General features: G+C 39.0%; 1 protein-coding gene across 2 annotated transcripts in view; it reads right to left on the minus strand.

Moving 5' to 3' along the window:
- Window positions 1–15,884, minus strand: part of LOC138855683 (gustatory and odorant receptor 22-like) — a 1,003,612-nt gene that overhangs the window by 271,015 nt on the left and 716,713 nt on the right. The window lies entirely within an intron of this gene.

Raw genomic sequence — 15,884 nt, forward strand, 5'->3', positions numbered from 1 at the left:
TTCGGATGTAACCGAACATTTTATACTCTAGCAAAGTCAAATGGTATACTCGTTTTAGATTTCTTTGTGGATTGGCCGATATTTTCGGTAAAAAGTCAACTATAGGCACTGGGGTTCACATATACAGTACCTAGAACGTTATGCACCTAGAACGTATGCATTACCTAAAACGTTATGCACCGAACTTGGTTGAAATCGGTGCCCACTATCTAATTTTGAACGTGGTTCCTACAAAATCATCTTATACCATCCCAGAGATAAAATTTAATGTCTCTGGATTGTTTAGTGCTTGATTTATCGCACTTCTGGTAGTTTTTAACAGTACCGTTATATGGGGAGTGGGCGGGGCTGTCACCCGATTTCACACCATCGATAGAGATGCTAAAAGCATTTTTCTTAGTGAATTTTGTTATTATAGCTTTAGTGGTATAGGAGATATGCACATTACACTTATTAGGGGGCGGGACCACGCCCACTTTAAAAACTTTTTTTTAACTACCGATGTCCCTCCTTAATGTGATCCTGTATACCAAATAAGAGTCTTGTATCTTGTTGTGGAGCTTAGTTATCGCAATTTATTTGTTTTTGATTGATGGCGTTTTGTGGGCGTGGCAGTGGTCCGATTACGCCCATCTGCAATACCAACCGTCTCACGATACCCAGAAACATGTCTACTAAGTTTCATAAAGGTATCTCAATTTTTACTCAAGTTACAGCTTGCACGGACGGAGAGACGGACAGACGGACGGACGGACAGACGAACGGACGGACAGACAGTCACCCGGATTTCAACTCGTCTCTTCATCCTGATCTTTTATATATACATAACCCTATATCTAACTCGATTAGTTTTAGGTGATACAAACAACCGTTAGGTGAACAAAACTTTTATACTCTGTAGCAACAAGTTGCGAGAGTATAAAAAGAGTTATATATATACATATATACACTGTGTGGAATGAATTAAAGTTACACAAAAAACATACTTTGTGAAAAAAAATATACACATGTGTACTTACTACAAACATTTAATACAGACTAAAAAGTGCTGCGACGGAAAACGAAAAACAAAAAGGGGAGTAAAGCTTAAAGTATAGTATGTTTCATACAAAAAAAAACTGTAATAAAAAACAAAAAACCGTTCAATATTTCGGTACCGGTTGATTAGTTGGTTTAACTAACCGGTTTAAATTGCGGGTTCATATTACGAAAACCCGTTGATGGTAATATTTATGTACATTCATACAAATACTTAAATACGATAGTTATATATCTATAATATAAAGTAATTGACTGCCCGTACATGCTAACCTTCGAGCATTCAAACACAATATACCAAAAAAAAATTTCAGTATTTAAATACTTTGCGGCAATACCCCGTACGCTTAATTAAGCAGTAAGTAGGATTGCGTAATATACATATGTAAGCAAAGGTAAAGTCAAAGTTAAAGCATACAAAGCAAAACAAAATATGCATACATATACATGACGAAACTTAAATTTATTTCAATACATTTCTAAATGAGCTCAGACTCAAAAGAATCTAAAACAACTCCAAAAAGTACCAAAAATGATTTCGCACCACCAGAAGCTACATGTTCCAAGCAAGGTGCTACAAAACAAAAAAGGGGTAAAGCCATTTCTTACACTAAATTTATGTCGGAAGATGACAGTTTAATAAAATACTGCACTAGATTTTCATCTTCGCCGATTATTAGAAATCAATAAAGACAATCTACACAACTTTTGGACCCGTCTCAAAGCTGCATATGACGCTATAGTAGAATTTGACTACTCGGATTTACCGGAAAATTTTAAATCCTCGGCTTACGCCAAATACGACTGTTTCGGCCTGCTTGAAAAAACTAAAGCAATGATTTCCGATCAACTAAAACTAATCGTAGCAATTGCACCTACTCCACATCAGCGATTAGAGCTGCCACACGTACAAAGTCAGGAGGCAAGTTCAGGCATTCATCTCAAGGTGCCCACATGTGACACAGAAATTTTTCAAAGTGGTTATGAACAATGGTCGTCTTTCCGGGACATGTTAACAGCCGTATACATCAATTATCCAAAACTATCAGAAGCACAAAAATTGTATCACCTCCGATCCAAAACTAAAGACCAAGCAGGCCTAATACTAAAACAGCTCGCGCTAAATGACGATAATTTCAATTTGGCTTGGCAAGCTCTTAAATCAAGTTACGAAAACGAAAGAATAGTCGATGAACAAATTTCGATATAATTGAACTTGCCAAAAATTCAAAAAGAAGAATTCAAATGAAGAATTTATCAAACTTCAATCCACTGTTTCAAATTGTTGTCGGTTTTAACGACACAGAATATTCCCACATATAGCTGGGACCCTATATTGGTAAACATATGCAGAAAAATCATTACATCTATGGGAGCAATCGCTCTCATCACGAAAAAAATGGCATACGTGGCAACTAATGACAGATTTCTCAACTACCCAATACGAAATAGTCAAGGGATACACAAAACAAGAAAAAACGTTAACTTCGGTTGCGCCGAAGCTATAATATCCTACACAAATACAAAGGTCCCTTACAAGAACTTGATGCCGAACGTTCAATTTGTATGGCAGCTATATGATAAAGTGATCTGATCTGAACAATTTCTGTGGAGAATAATTTGTTGCCTTAAGCAATAACTCGTGCCTAATTTCGTGAAGATACCTCTTAAAAAAAAATTTTTTTCCATGCAAGCACTTTACTCCGATCGTTAAGTTAATATTGCAGCTATATGCTATAGTCATCCGATCTATACAATTTCTTCGATTAATGATTTAAATAATAATACAAGCCAAATTTCATGAAGATACCTCGTCAAATGAAAGAGTTTTCCATACAAACACTTGATTCCGATTGTTAAGTTTGTATGGCAGCTATACACTATAGTGGTCCGATATCGGCCGTTCTGACAAATGAGCAGCTTCTTGGTAAGAAAAAGACTTGTTCAAAATTTCAGATCGATATCTCAAAAACTGAGGGACTAGTTCGCGTATATACAGACGGACGGACGGACGGACAGACGGACATGGTTAAATCAACTCAGCTCGTCACGGTGATCATTTATATATATACTTTATATGGTTTCCGCCGTTTCCTTCTGGGTGTTACAAACTTCGAGGCAAACTTAATATACCCTGTTCAGGGTATAAAAATAGTCTGAACAAAAAGTGTTCAACACGAACTAAATGAAAGCTTCCGCAGACCCCAAGGCAGTGCCAACAACAATTTTAATAGAAGCTTCTTCAAAAATCAAACGTTAACATCCGAACAGTACGAACAAACGTCATGCGAACTATGTACAGAGGGGCATAAGCTCAAATCTTGCGAGAAATTCAAAAAAATGAATATTACCGATCGAAACAATTTTGTCAAAACAAAAATACTCTTAGATTGTGAAAGCAAGTTCAATCGCGTTTACTGTCATAGACGATGTTGACGTAAGAAGCGGTTTTCTTGCTTCTTAAAATATTATAATAATTGGGCCTGTCAATTTGGCTCAATTTGACATTGTTAAGGTATGCTCGAGATCATATTTTCAAGCAATTGTATAAATTAATAACTCGCGCACTGACCGATATATTCGGTAAAAGGTTTGTAAAAAAAGTTATTTTATTTACATACGAAGATAGGGGTGGTTGGAGCAAGAAGCGTTTTTCTTGCCTTTTTTTAATATTATATTATAATAATTGGGGTAGTGTAGTCAACGGCGACATGCAAAAGAACCAAAGTGGAAAAACCGTACTATATTTCCATTGACCGACCGAATAACGAACTCCGGTATACTCGTGTTAGCAAGTCATTAGCGAATGATTTATTTTAATAGTTGATCAAATGTATATACATATTGTTATAAAAGGAGATTTACGAGTACAATGAATGCATGTGTGTATGAATGTAAGCAGTGAATTGAATTTACGAATCCTATCAAATGAAAAATATGACAGTATTTTATTCGGGGCACAGGTAAATGTCATTAGGGTAACTCAACATTTCGGCTCCGTTGAATAAACTATTTTTCAAAAAATCGGAAAATGGCTAATTTGTGTATTGGCCTACAAAGGTTTCCATTGGCAGTTCGGAGATTCATCACTCTAACATGGCCGTTTCGTCCAAGCACGGTTGATTCGACTCGACCTAGTCTCCAGCAAGGGTGCCCCCCCGGCCAGCTCATCGGCCTTGCAATTCCCAGTGATTCCGCTGTGACCAGGCACCCAACCGAGCCTGATATTGAAGTAGCCCAATTCTAGTGAGGACAGACACTCCTTGACTAGCTTTGAATGCACGGTTCGCGCACTCAGGGCTTGTATTGCCGCTCTGCTGTCGGAGTGAATGCTCACCTCTCTAAACGAAGCTGCACTTCGTAACAGTACTACTACCGCCACCTTGATCGCGGCCACTTTCGCCTGAAGCTTTAATTACGAGGCACACAAATACAGCTAAGTATTACTTGGTAGGTGGTTTACCTTGAATTCGAAGGTATGTGTTTATTGGCCCATAAAAATCGATTCCGCAACGCTCAAATGGGAGTGCAGGTGTAAGGTGTGTAGCTGGTAGTAGGGTCATTAGTTGTTGTAACAGCACAGGCTTGTAACGAATACAATGCAGCTAGGAACGAACGATGCGGCGAGCAACAGCTGTAGCGTTGACAATCCAAAATTCTAATCTGATAAAAGCGGCCAATGCCTTTGGGCCTGCGTGAAAATTGCGTAAATGTAGGTATCGAACGTGCTTTAGTAAAAATTAAGAATCGCTGGGTAGTAGAATCAGGTGCTTCTGAGAGTTTGATAAGTCTACATAATCCATACGTCCACCAACCTTAACGAGTTCAAAACCGGTTACGTTATTTAGGAATGGAGTGAGAAACTTCAAGTTACTTTTTATACTCTCGCAACCTGTTGCTACAGAATATAATAGTTTTGTTCACCTAACGGTTGTTTGTATCACCTAAAACTAATCGAGTTAGATATAATGTTATATATATATAAATGATCAAGATGAAGGGACGAGTTGAAATCCGGGTGACTGTCTGTCCGTCCGGCCGTCCGTGCAAGCTCTAACTTGAGTAAAAATGGAGATATCTTTATTAAACTTGGTAGACATGTTTCTTGGTACCGGGAGACGGTTGGTATTGCAGATGGGCGTAATCGGACCACTGCCACGCCCACAAAACGCAGGATAACATTAGGGAGGGGCATCTGCAGTTAAATTTTATTTTTAAGTGAACGTGGTCCCGCCCCTAATAGGTTTAATGTGCATATCTCCTAAACCGCTAAAGCTATAATAACAAAATTCACAGCAAATGTTTTTAGAACCTCTACCTACAGTAAGAAAGTAGTTGAAATCGGGTGGCAACTCCGCCCACTCCTCATATAACGGTACTGTTAAAAACTACTGAAAGCGCGATAAATCAAGCGCGAAACACGCCAGAGACATTAAATTTTATCTCTGGGATGGTATGAGATAACTTTATAGGAACCGCGTTCAAAATTAGTCAGTGGGCGTGGCACCGCCCACTTTTAGATGAAAACCCATATCTTGGGATCTGCTTAATTGATTTCAAATAAATTCGGTCTATAACGTGTTTTTTATATTTCTATGTCATAGTGCAAAAATGATCGAAATCGGACCACAGCCACGCCTATTTCCCATATAACACCATTTTCAATTCCATCTGATTCTTTCACTTTCCACTATGCAAATCAGGTAACAATGATTATATCGGGGTAAAACTTTGCGTTATTAATGCAATTAAAGTATGCCACCTTGCGGCCAAAAATTGTCTAAATCGAACCAAAACGGTTCAAACCCCTAAGTACTAAATATGTGGACCCCAGTGCCTATAGTTGACCTTCTACCGAAAATATCAGTCAATCCACAAAGAAATCTCAAACGAGTATACCATTTGACTTTGGGAGAGTATAAAATGTTCGGTTACATCCGAACTTAGCCCTTCCCTACTTGTTATAGCTTGGTTTTTGCGAAGCAATTGAATATCGTTTAAAAAATGTGGTTGCTGAATATTTAAGATAATGCAACATGATGCGCGTCGTAATTCGTCAAGAGATGGCGATTTGATGGTTGCTGTAGGCTTTTGTCTAAATTTATCACTGATCCGTAAGAGCCAGGCGATGAGGAGCAGACAATGCAGCTGGTAGTTTATGACATCGATCAAGTAATTTGTCTTGTTAGCTACAGCAAATGCCTTCTTGCGTTTCTCTGCGTTCACAATGTCCATGTCAAGCTCAGTGTCGCATGTGTGCTTTGGCCATTTCGGTGCATTTTCTCGCAAAAACTCAGGGCCAGAAAACCATATCAAAGATTTCAGCTCAGAAGCAGAGCAGCCTCGAAATACTAAGTCGGCTGGATTCTCCTCGGAAAGCACATACCTCTATTGTCCACTTGCAGTCAGTTCCTGTATGTCAGATACGCTGTTGCCCACGAACGTTGACTGCGTAACAGAGTGTTGTTTTAACCAATGTAGAACTAATTGCGAGTCAGTCCCAAAGAAAGTTGTTACGGGAACAAAGGTGAATATATCCTTTACCTTAGCATACAGGCGAGCGAGAAGGTGGGCACCGCACAGTTTGAGTTTTGAAATAGATTATTTTTTTACTGGTGCGACCCTTGATTTCAAAGTGAGTAAATGTACTGCAACCTGTCGTTGGAATCGTCTGTGCGTATGTAAATCGCCGATCCGTATGCACGAATTGATGCGTCGCTAAACCCATGTAACTGTATGTCGCGAGCATTTGGTAGTAGACAATAGCGAGGCAGGTTGAGTGATGGAAGCGACTTAGGGGATGCTAAGCAACTATTCCAGGCTTGATTTACATCTTTGGTAGCGACTCGTCATATCACAATTTAAGCAGCCATAATTCTTGCATAATTATTTTTGAGGTTATCAGGAGTGGTGAGAGCACTTCAAGTGGATCGAACAGTAATGAAGCTATGGAACGTATTGTGTGCTTTGTAACAGACTTGTGAACTTGTTTTTGGGTGAATGTGAACAACAACGTGTCGCTGCGTTGTTTTCATGTCACGCTAAGTGCACTTGCTATAGAATCATCGGTAATACTTAGCTCTTTCATAGTTTGGCTCTCTATAAAATTGGATAGAGGAAACTGACCGCGTCGAAGTATCTCAATAACTTCTGCCTTTAATGTGTGTAAGGCATCAGTATCATTCTCACCACATAAAAGATCATCAACATAAAACGAAGTCTTTACAGCCGCAGTGCCCATTGGAAATTCACTTATATGCTTATCTGCTAAGTATCGAAGGCTTCGTACTGCTAGATATGGAGCTGAAGCAGTGCCATATGTCACAGTGTTGAGCTGGTATGTAAGAAGATCTGCGTCTAGAGAAGCTGCCACATTTCCCGTCGCCATGCAACTTCATGATGTATTCATGCGTGGGGTGAAGGTTAAATGCTGCCACACATACATACACACATACACACACTTATATATATATCAAAGCAATCAAGCAATCGCCCAAATACGACTATATATATTCAATACTTACATATAATAAAATTTACGATAATTTTTATTCAAGGATGCTTGCCTGTACACTTTAGTGACATCTGCGAAAATAGCGTAACGATACAGACGGAAGTGCAGTAGCAACATGTACAGCTCTGTTTGGATCGTTGGACTAACCAAAAATAAGTCGTTTAGCGATGTTTGTGTCTTAGTTCGGTAACAGGCCTCGAACACTACTCGTAACTTTGTTGATGCACTTGTAGGTCTCAGTACGCAGTGATGCGTGGTTCATCTAAGTTCGGCGACTTTACTGCAGACATGTGATCAAGCCGTTCATACTCTACCATGAACGAGACATACGGGTATTAAGTGTTTGGTGAATGCAAACACGGCGTCCGATTGCAAGAAATCGGAGACGACCGATGTCGGATGAGCCTCCATGTGCAGCGGGAATGTCCTAAAATGGCAGCCTAACAATTATGCGTCCAGTAGTATCTTGATGTGTTGTGGCTAGAAAGTGACGTTCACAAATCCGATGATCAGGTTGAATAGGTTTGGGTGGCCAGTCGACAGTTTCGAGATCCCAAAGGCGTTGCATGTTTGTCTAGATAGAGTCTTCGCTAAACAGCAGACATGACTTTGAAGGCTTATAGTGCTTTAATTGGTATCTTCCAGAAACCACCCAGCCAAATAATGTCTTTTGCAATGTAGGTAAATTTGGGCCAAGTTTAATTTAACCAACAGCGAGGGCTTCGAAAAATGCCTCAGTTGCAAGCCTCAGTTCATCTTCAACATCAGGTTGGTATGTAATATGGGGTGTGATACCGAAGTGGAGCGAAAGTTGAAATGATGATATGCGTGACTTAATTGTTGTGGTCGTTAAAGCTTTAAGATTAGTAACTGAATCACCTATATGCGAATGCCAGTGTGATACTTTTCTAGACGAACTAAAGCCTTTGAGCGAACTCATCTGCCATGAAGTTCACCTAAGAATATGAGTAGAGGAGAGGTCTTCCAAGCTTGTACGAACCCATGGAATCTTTAACTAGAACTAGAGCTGTTGCTAAAAATGATTCGATGTCTCCATATGCGAATACGTGGCTGTTAGCTGGTTGTATGTATGAGGTTTGTTTGAATACGATGTCCACGAAGCTTGAAACGATTTCGAAATAGGAGGAAGTGTTGGAGTTGCAAGTGTAGGCAGAGTTGCGTTGTCATGATGCAAAAGCGTATAATGCGTTCTGTCACAGGTGCGACAGCGATGCTTCGATGCACACTGAGCTACTCTGTTACCTTTGCTCAAACATTTGATACAGAGGTCGTATTTCTTGGCTGCATCGAAGCGTTTATTCGTGTTTATGTCCTTAAATCAAAAACAACCAACAATTTTATGTTTATCGCTAGAACAAAGAACAAAAGAAGGCTTAGTGATGGCAAATGATGAGTTTGGTCACGAGTAGTGATACGAATCTGTTTGGTGAAATCGGACTTATGGTGTGATGAGGAGTCAGATGATTTCCGAAACTGACTGAAAGATGCAATACATTTTTGTTAGTGTAATGGCGTGGAAACAGGAGTTGGAACTGTTGTCTCCCTGTTGGTGCCCTTCCTTTTCAAGTTGTCCTTGAATGCAAATATTGGCTGTGACATATCTATCCTCTAAATCTGCGCAACCTGTGTTTGATGGATCCAAATCTTCAATGTCAGCTTGGACTAAGAGTGCTTGCTTAAAGTATGACTCTAATATTCCCAGCGCTCATTGTAACTTCGCATGTGAAGGTATTTCATTAGAGTTCTTTGATATCTCAACTATAGATTTTTTAGGTTTATTTTTCGATATACCTAATGTTTAACGAAGGGAATAACTAGCAGCGGAAACCGATAGCGACAACAAAAACGAAGTTGTATACAGCCTTCTAACAATGCGTTGTATAATTGGACGATTAGTACATGCCACTCGTGCAAAAAAAGTAGAGAATGCATATAACTAATAGGGTGAGCGACAATAACTGCTGCGAGCTGCAATGCAGTTTAGCGATAGTAGCGTAGCGTTGGCAGAATAGCAACGACGATGCAGCAGTCAAGCGCGTATCGTTTCCAATTGCCGGCAGAGCTACGAACGTTCCGCTGAGCAGTGCAGTGTAGGCAGAGTAATGTGGGCAAAGCAGCACGACACTGCGAAACAGTGGCTTATGCTGAGTATGCGACGGCCTGGTAAAAAAAAAGCAGTGAAGGCAACTCCGATAACAAAATGTTCCAATCGGTAAGGTAGTGAAAATGTATGCATGTACCTATGTATGGAATTACTAGTTCAGGTGACCTACTAACAACGTTTTTCTTTCTTTTTTTTAAATATTATATTAACGTCAACGGCGACGTGTAAAAGAACCAAAGTGGATAAACCGCACTATATTTCCATCAACCGACCGAATAACGAATTATTTATTTTAATTGTTGATCAAATGTATATACATACTGTCCTCTTTACAAAGTTTGAGAAAATAATAAAAAGAGATTTACCAGTACAATGCATGTATATGTGTGTGTGTATGAATGTAAGCAGTGAATTGAGTTTACGAATCCTATCAAATGAGCACAGGTCATTAGGGTGACCCAACAAACGACATAATTCTATGCTTCATACATAATATTATATATACTTTTTCCAATTCACCCCAAAACTGCGCATATATGGAAAGAACCACGGGTTTAGTTGCAACAGCAAATCCCAAATCCCGAAATTTACCAAGAAGCTCAAAGGCATTCAAAACTCAATCGCTACACAGTGAAAACCAAAGTAGGGTACTACTACCCACAACTGTCGTCTCCATCGAACACCGAAGAGACCTGTTTAAGCTTAGAGCCTTAATAGACCACAGATCACAACGATCTTTCATAGCGTCTAGGGCAAAAAATAACAACAACTGCTAACAAAACTAGTCAATTTTAAAATCACGGGAATGGGCGGTAGAGTGGTCTAAAACGCAACCAAAATCTGCGACATTACCCTAACTCCCCAAAACGGATAAGCGCATTCAAGCAGAAGCTATTGTCTTACCGCAACTAAAAAATATACTTCCAAGCTATTAACATTTCAACTATAACCCCTGAAGATCAGTATTGTGAAGACTTTTACAAAGCCACAACAACTCGATCAGATAATGGCCGGTACGTCGTACGACTACTACTTAAGCCAGAATTTCCTCATACATTCGCTTTAGGTCACTCTCGCACCTCTGCAATACAGCAGTTTTTAAGTATGGAAAAAAACCTACTAAAAAAAAGGTGGTACGATGGTGTGTTAGAAGAATATCTCCATTTAGACCGCATGATCAATGCCTCAAGATCCACTAGCTCAGGGAATTCCCTAAATGCTATTCTGTTTACGGAACCTCTGGGACTCCAGCCAGATTTATATTCGTATTCAATGGGTACGTTGAAAAAATGCATCGACAAATAGTCGCATATAAAGAGGTCAAAGCGGCTTATTTTCCGAAAATTTGCTAAGTGTCCCCTATGCGACTATAAATTAAAAACAGTTACCTTTGGCGTCAATTGTCAGAATTTCCTTTGGTAATCCCTTATGTATACGATATACTGTCTGGAAATCACAATCTTCCACAAGCAAATGAAAGTTTGTTAGATACTAATTTCCTTAAATTCGAAAAGGAAAGTACAACAAAATTCTGAGGATCCAATGGTATGCGATATCTGACCAGTTTTCATACACTACAGCGTCAATATCTGCATTATCCACCATAACAAAGCGGCAAATATTATCTTCTGTGGCAAAACTTTTCGACCCCGCAGAATGGCTTTCGCCAATTATGATACAAGCAAAAATCGGATGATACTGACATCCTTGAGTGATTTTCATCGTTCCTCCGACTCCTCAGAGTAGTTGCCTACTTAATCCAATGTATAGAGCAATTCAAAATTAAAGTTAACGGAGCACCTCCAATATATCCCCAATGCGATATATTAGGCGCTCTTATCGCATCTACTCAAGTGCGCTACTAGTTTCAATGTTAAGGTCTCGCACCTTAATGAAAGGCTATGAGGCAGTTTTTATTTGTTTTACGACAAAATCTGTTCACCTTGAACTGTGTACAAATCTGACTACAGAAACTTTACTCATGGCATTCGCTCGCTTCGTCGGACGGCTTGGCTTTCTCTAAAAAATAATGAGTGACATCAATACGTTTGTTAGAGCCCAAGAAGTCCCTGAAAAACAGTTTGTGGACTTTGTCAACTAAGTGTCACCTGATATTGTGCAGAAGTACGCTCCCCAAGGCATTAATTGGCAGTTTACCTTCCAAGCGCTCCTCATATAAGTGATTTATGGGGATCAGCTGTAAAAAGCTTCACATCCCACTTAAAAAAAAGGAGCTAGAAACTTCAAGTTTAATTATGAATAATTCTCGACCTCATTAATTCGAATTGAAGCAGTTCTCAATTCACTGCCAATCACAATACTCTTGCAAGATCCCTCCGATTTCACCCCCCTAACTCCTGGGAATTTCTCAAATGAGCACACGTTTTGGCCATACTTGAGCCAGACGGGGAGTGGCTATCCTTATTAAACCGATGGGAATCAAAATTCTCCATCATAATTTTAGTTGCCGATGGAAAAAAGCGTATCTAAAGGGCCTCCACAATAGGTACCACTGGAAGGCTCAAGAAAAGGCGCCAAAGCTTGGAGATTGCGTGCTAGTACAAGTTAATTGTCTCCCCCCTACCGAATGGCGGCTTGGGCGCATGGAAAACCTTCACTAGGACGGTCACATCCAAGTAGTCGATCTCCGGAACATTAACTAGACCACTCGTAAAGCTATGCTTTTTACTCACAGCTGATAATACCAAACAACCGTAAATAAAAACCAAATAAGAAGAAAACCTTTTAAATTAATAAATCATAAAAAATAAGTCAACTAAATCCGGTAAAGGGTCGATCGAACTGACGACCCATTTATGCTATAAAACGTGGCACAAACTTCCAACTCAAATTATGCGACAAACTTATAATCCAAATAACTTTTTTTTCTATATAGGTTGTTATGGACGGAAATGCACCAACGCCAGCAAATATGTTCGACCGTTAATGTGCCGCGAACTACGGCTATCATAGCCCCTCCAATCGCTTCTCGTAGTGGCACGCGCCCACTAACCACATCAACATCGCTGTACGCGGAGCAACACCGCCTCCGATGCCGGCTATGTCGTCGCAATCACCGGTAGCAACATTGCGACATTTTCAAAAGTATTTTACCCGTCCAACGGCAGCAAATCGGCCAGGCACATGGACGCTGCCTGAATTGTCTGGCGCACACTCATGCAACAAACGCATGTGAGTCTTTGGGCCTATTTCAAATGTGCGATAAGCTATACCATACGCTCCTTCATCGTTCCGCGAGGCGCGACAATGGTCGACTAACTGCCTCCCACCGCCCCGGCGCAGTCTGGCGACCCCAAAGGAACGCATCAGCACGACCTCAACGATCAACACCCTCTCCGAAACCCCGTTCCTCGTGCTAATGCAACGAAACACTGACGCGACACAGCCAGCTTAGATCGCAACCCCGCCTGCCACAACTTCAGCGTCTTCTGGGCTAATATTCGTCTAGAGGGGACGGGATGTCTAAATAAGCTTACGCTGTCTCCGGAAACCACCTACACAAACATACCTCCCACAATAACGATACACAATCTACATCGCACATCACCTCTTACAACATTCACCACATCACCTCACGCAACATACACCTCATAAAACAACACCACTATCCAGGATAACACAACACACCTGCCGATCATTGCACCGAACATCAACAAAACCATCGACGGGTCAAGCGACGACTTCTCTTCTCGCATCTATCTAGCTCGCAAAGAACACCTCGTCAGCCTTTGTGATTCACGTGCTCGGTCGAGTATATACAGTATTTAATATCAGCGGAACTTTTCCCGATTAATTTCATTTTCTTAATATATAATAGATACATCTCTTAGATTTCATATACCTAATATACAATGTTCAAACTTCCAGTTGGCCTTATATCATACTCAATCTATAATCCAGTCATTATAGTAAGTTCACCTCGAAATTCAGATACCCAGCTGTAAGTCTGTAAATACTTGTATATTGACACCCTAAAAGTTGTCTCAAAACCTACATATGGTACGCAACTATTAAATTTCAAGGTCAAAGGTCACAAAATCGGTTTTTTGCGCTTTTTTTTGTAAATATCTCATTTCCTATGGGTTTTTTGCTATTGGTATTTATTATCAATATTGTAGAATACAAAATTCTCTACAAATTTTGTTCAAAAATTTTTTTCATACGGTGAACCGTTTTTGAGATAGAGGGCTTAGAGCGCGCGGTCACAGCATCACTTCAGGTCAACCGGTGCCTCCGATCAAAAACGCGTTATATATAGTTGATGAACTATCGATAATTCAATGATTATAAATATTTGTCAATTTTTATTAACTATTATATTATATTTTATCATTTTCTTCATGCCTTAAATCTTTATCTATTCAATAATACTGATCACCGTTTCCTAAAATTAAAAAATAATGAAGGGAAAAACTTAAATCTTACTATAATTATATTCCCATTACCACTAATGACATTTTAATTAGAAAATAATTAAGTGCATCTTCTTTAAAACCTGTAAATTTGTAAATAATAGGACAAGATATTGATTTACTCATCATTTTAATTGGGCGTACACTGTCTTACGAACCAGAAATTTTCTTTAAAAAAGTTGGGAAAGGCAATGTAAAAACGGAGATATACTCGACTAAAAGTTTTGATAATTATCCTCATTCCAAAACACATATTTTATTTCTGCACGCATTAAGTGGATGTGACACAACTTCTGCGCGTTTTAAAAAGGGAAAAAAAAACATTTTTAAAAGGTTTTGAGAAACTGACCAATTTGAATGAACTAGCTGCAGCATTTGAGGAAGAAAATTGTTCGGCCCAGAGATTATTAGAGAGTGGAACTCAAACCTTATTGGCAGTCTATAATGCTCCGAAATCTGTGAAAAGTCTCGATCATCTTCGTTATATGAATTACGTCAAGTCTACAAAACTTAATAAACCTGTGCAGCTTTCAAATATTCCACCAACAAGTGCAGCTGCTCATCAACATTTCGAACGTGTATATTATCAAGTTCAAACTTGGTTAGGGCATGATTTGGAACCCCAGGTATGGGGTTGGGCAATGCGAAATGATTTTCTGGAGTCTATCATGACAATTTTACCACCTGCTCGAGAACATTTGCTAAATACAATTTTCTGCAACTGCAAGAGTGGTTGTGGTTCGCGATGCGGATGCAGGAAAGCGGGCTTGCAATGCTCTTTAGCTTGTGGCCAATGTAATGGGCAAGCTTGTCTCAATGCTCTACCATATCAGAGCGACATTAACGAAGATGGAACTTTTGACCCCGAAATCATGGAAGAACTTGAAACAAATGTCGTTGAAGACGATAATGAAGACCAGTTTGAAATTTACCAGCAGCCGGAAGACGACGATGAAGAGGAAGAAGATGATTAAAATTATAAATTGTAGTTTTTGTACCCTTTATTCCATTTTTTTACTTTTAATAAAAATAAATGTATTGAATGATATTTTTGAATAAATTTTTTTTATTTTTTTTTTATCATGTAAGAAGTTATTAATATTAATAAGGTTTAAGTTCAAATATAATTCCTATATTTTCATTAACAATTCTGCAATTTCATGGGCAGGTAAGTGTTGTTAAATAAATTAATACTGAATAAAAAGTGGATAGGTTAGGAAAAAATGATAAAATATAATATAAATAATAGTTAATAAAAATTGACAAATATTTATAATCATTGATTTATCGATAGTTCATCAACTATATATGGCGCGTTTTTGATCGGAGGCACCGGTTGACCTGAAGTGATGCTGTGACCGCGCGCTCTAAGCCCTCTATCTCGAAAACGGTTCACCGTATGAAAAAAATTTTTAAACAAAATTTGTAGAGAATTTTGTATACTACAATATTGATAATAAATACCAATAGCAAAAAACCCCATGGGAAATGAGATATTTACAAAAAAAGCGCAAAAAAACGATTTTTGTGACCTTTGACCTTGAAATTTAATAGTTGCGTACACCCTACCATATGTAGGTTTTGAGACAACTTTTAGGGTGTCAATATACAAGTATTTACAGACTTACAGCTGGGTATCTGAATTCCGAGATTCTTACCTAATTTAAGCTTAAATGACTGGACTACTATTAAATTTAGCCTCTTCGGTTGAGTTTATATCACATATTTCTTATCGTCCTTAAGGTTTCAACATAATTTTCGATGACGCGAGAAA

This window comes from Bactrocera oleae, chromosome 2 (genome assembly GCF_042242935.1).
Source record: "Bactrocera oleae isolate idBacOlea1 chromosome 2, idBacOlea1, whole genome shotgun sequence".
Classification (NCBI taxonomy): domain Eukaryota; kingdom Metazoa; phylum Arthropoda; class Insecta; order Diptera; family Tephritidae; genus Bactrocera; species Bactrocera oleae.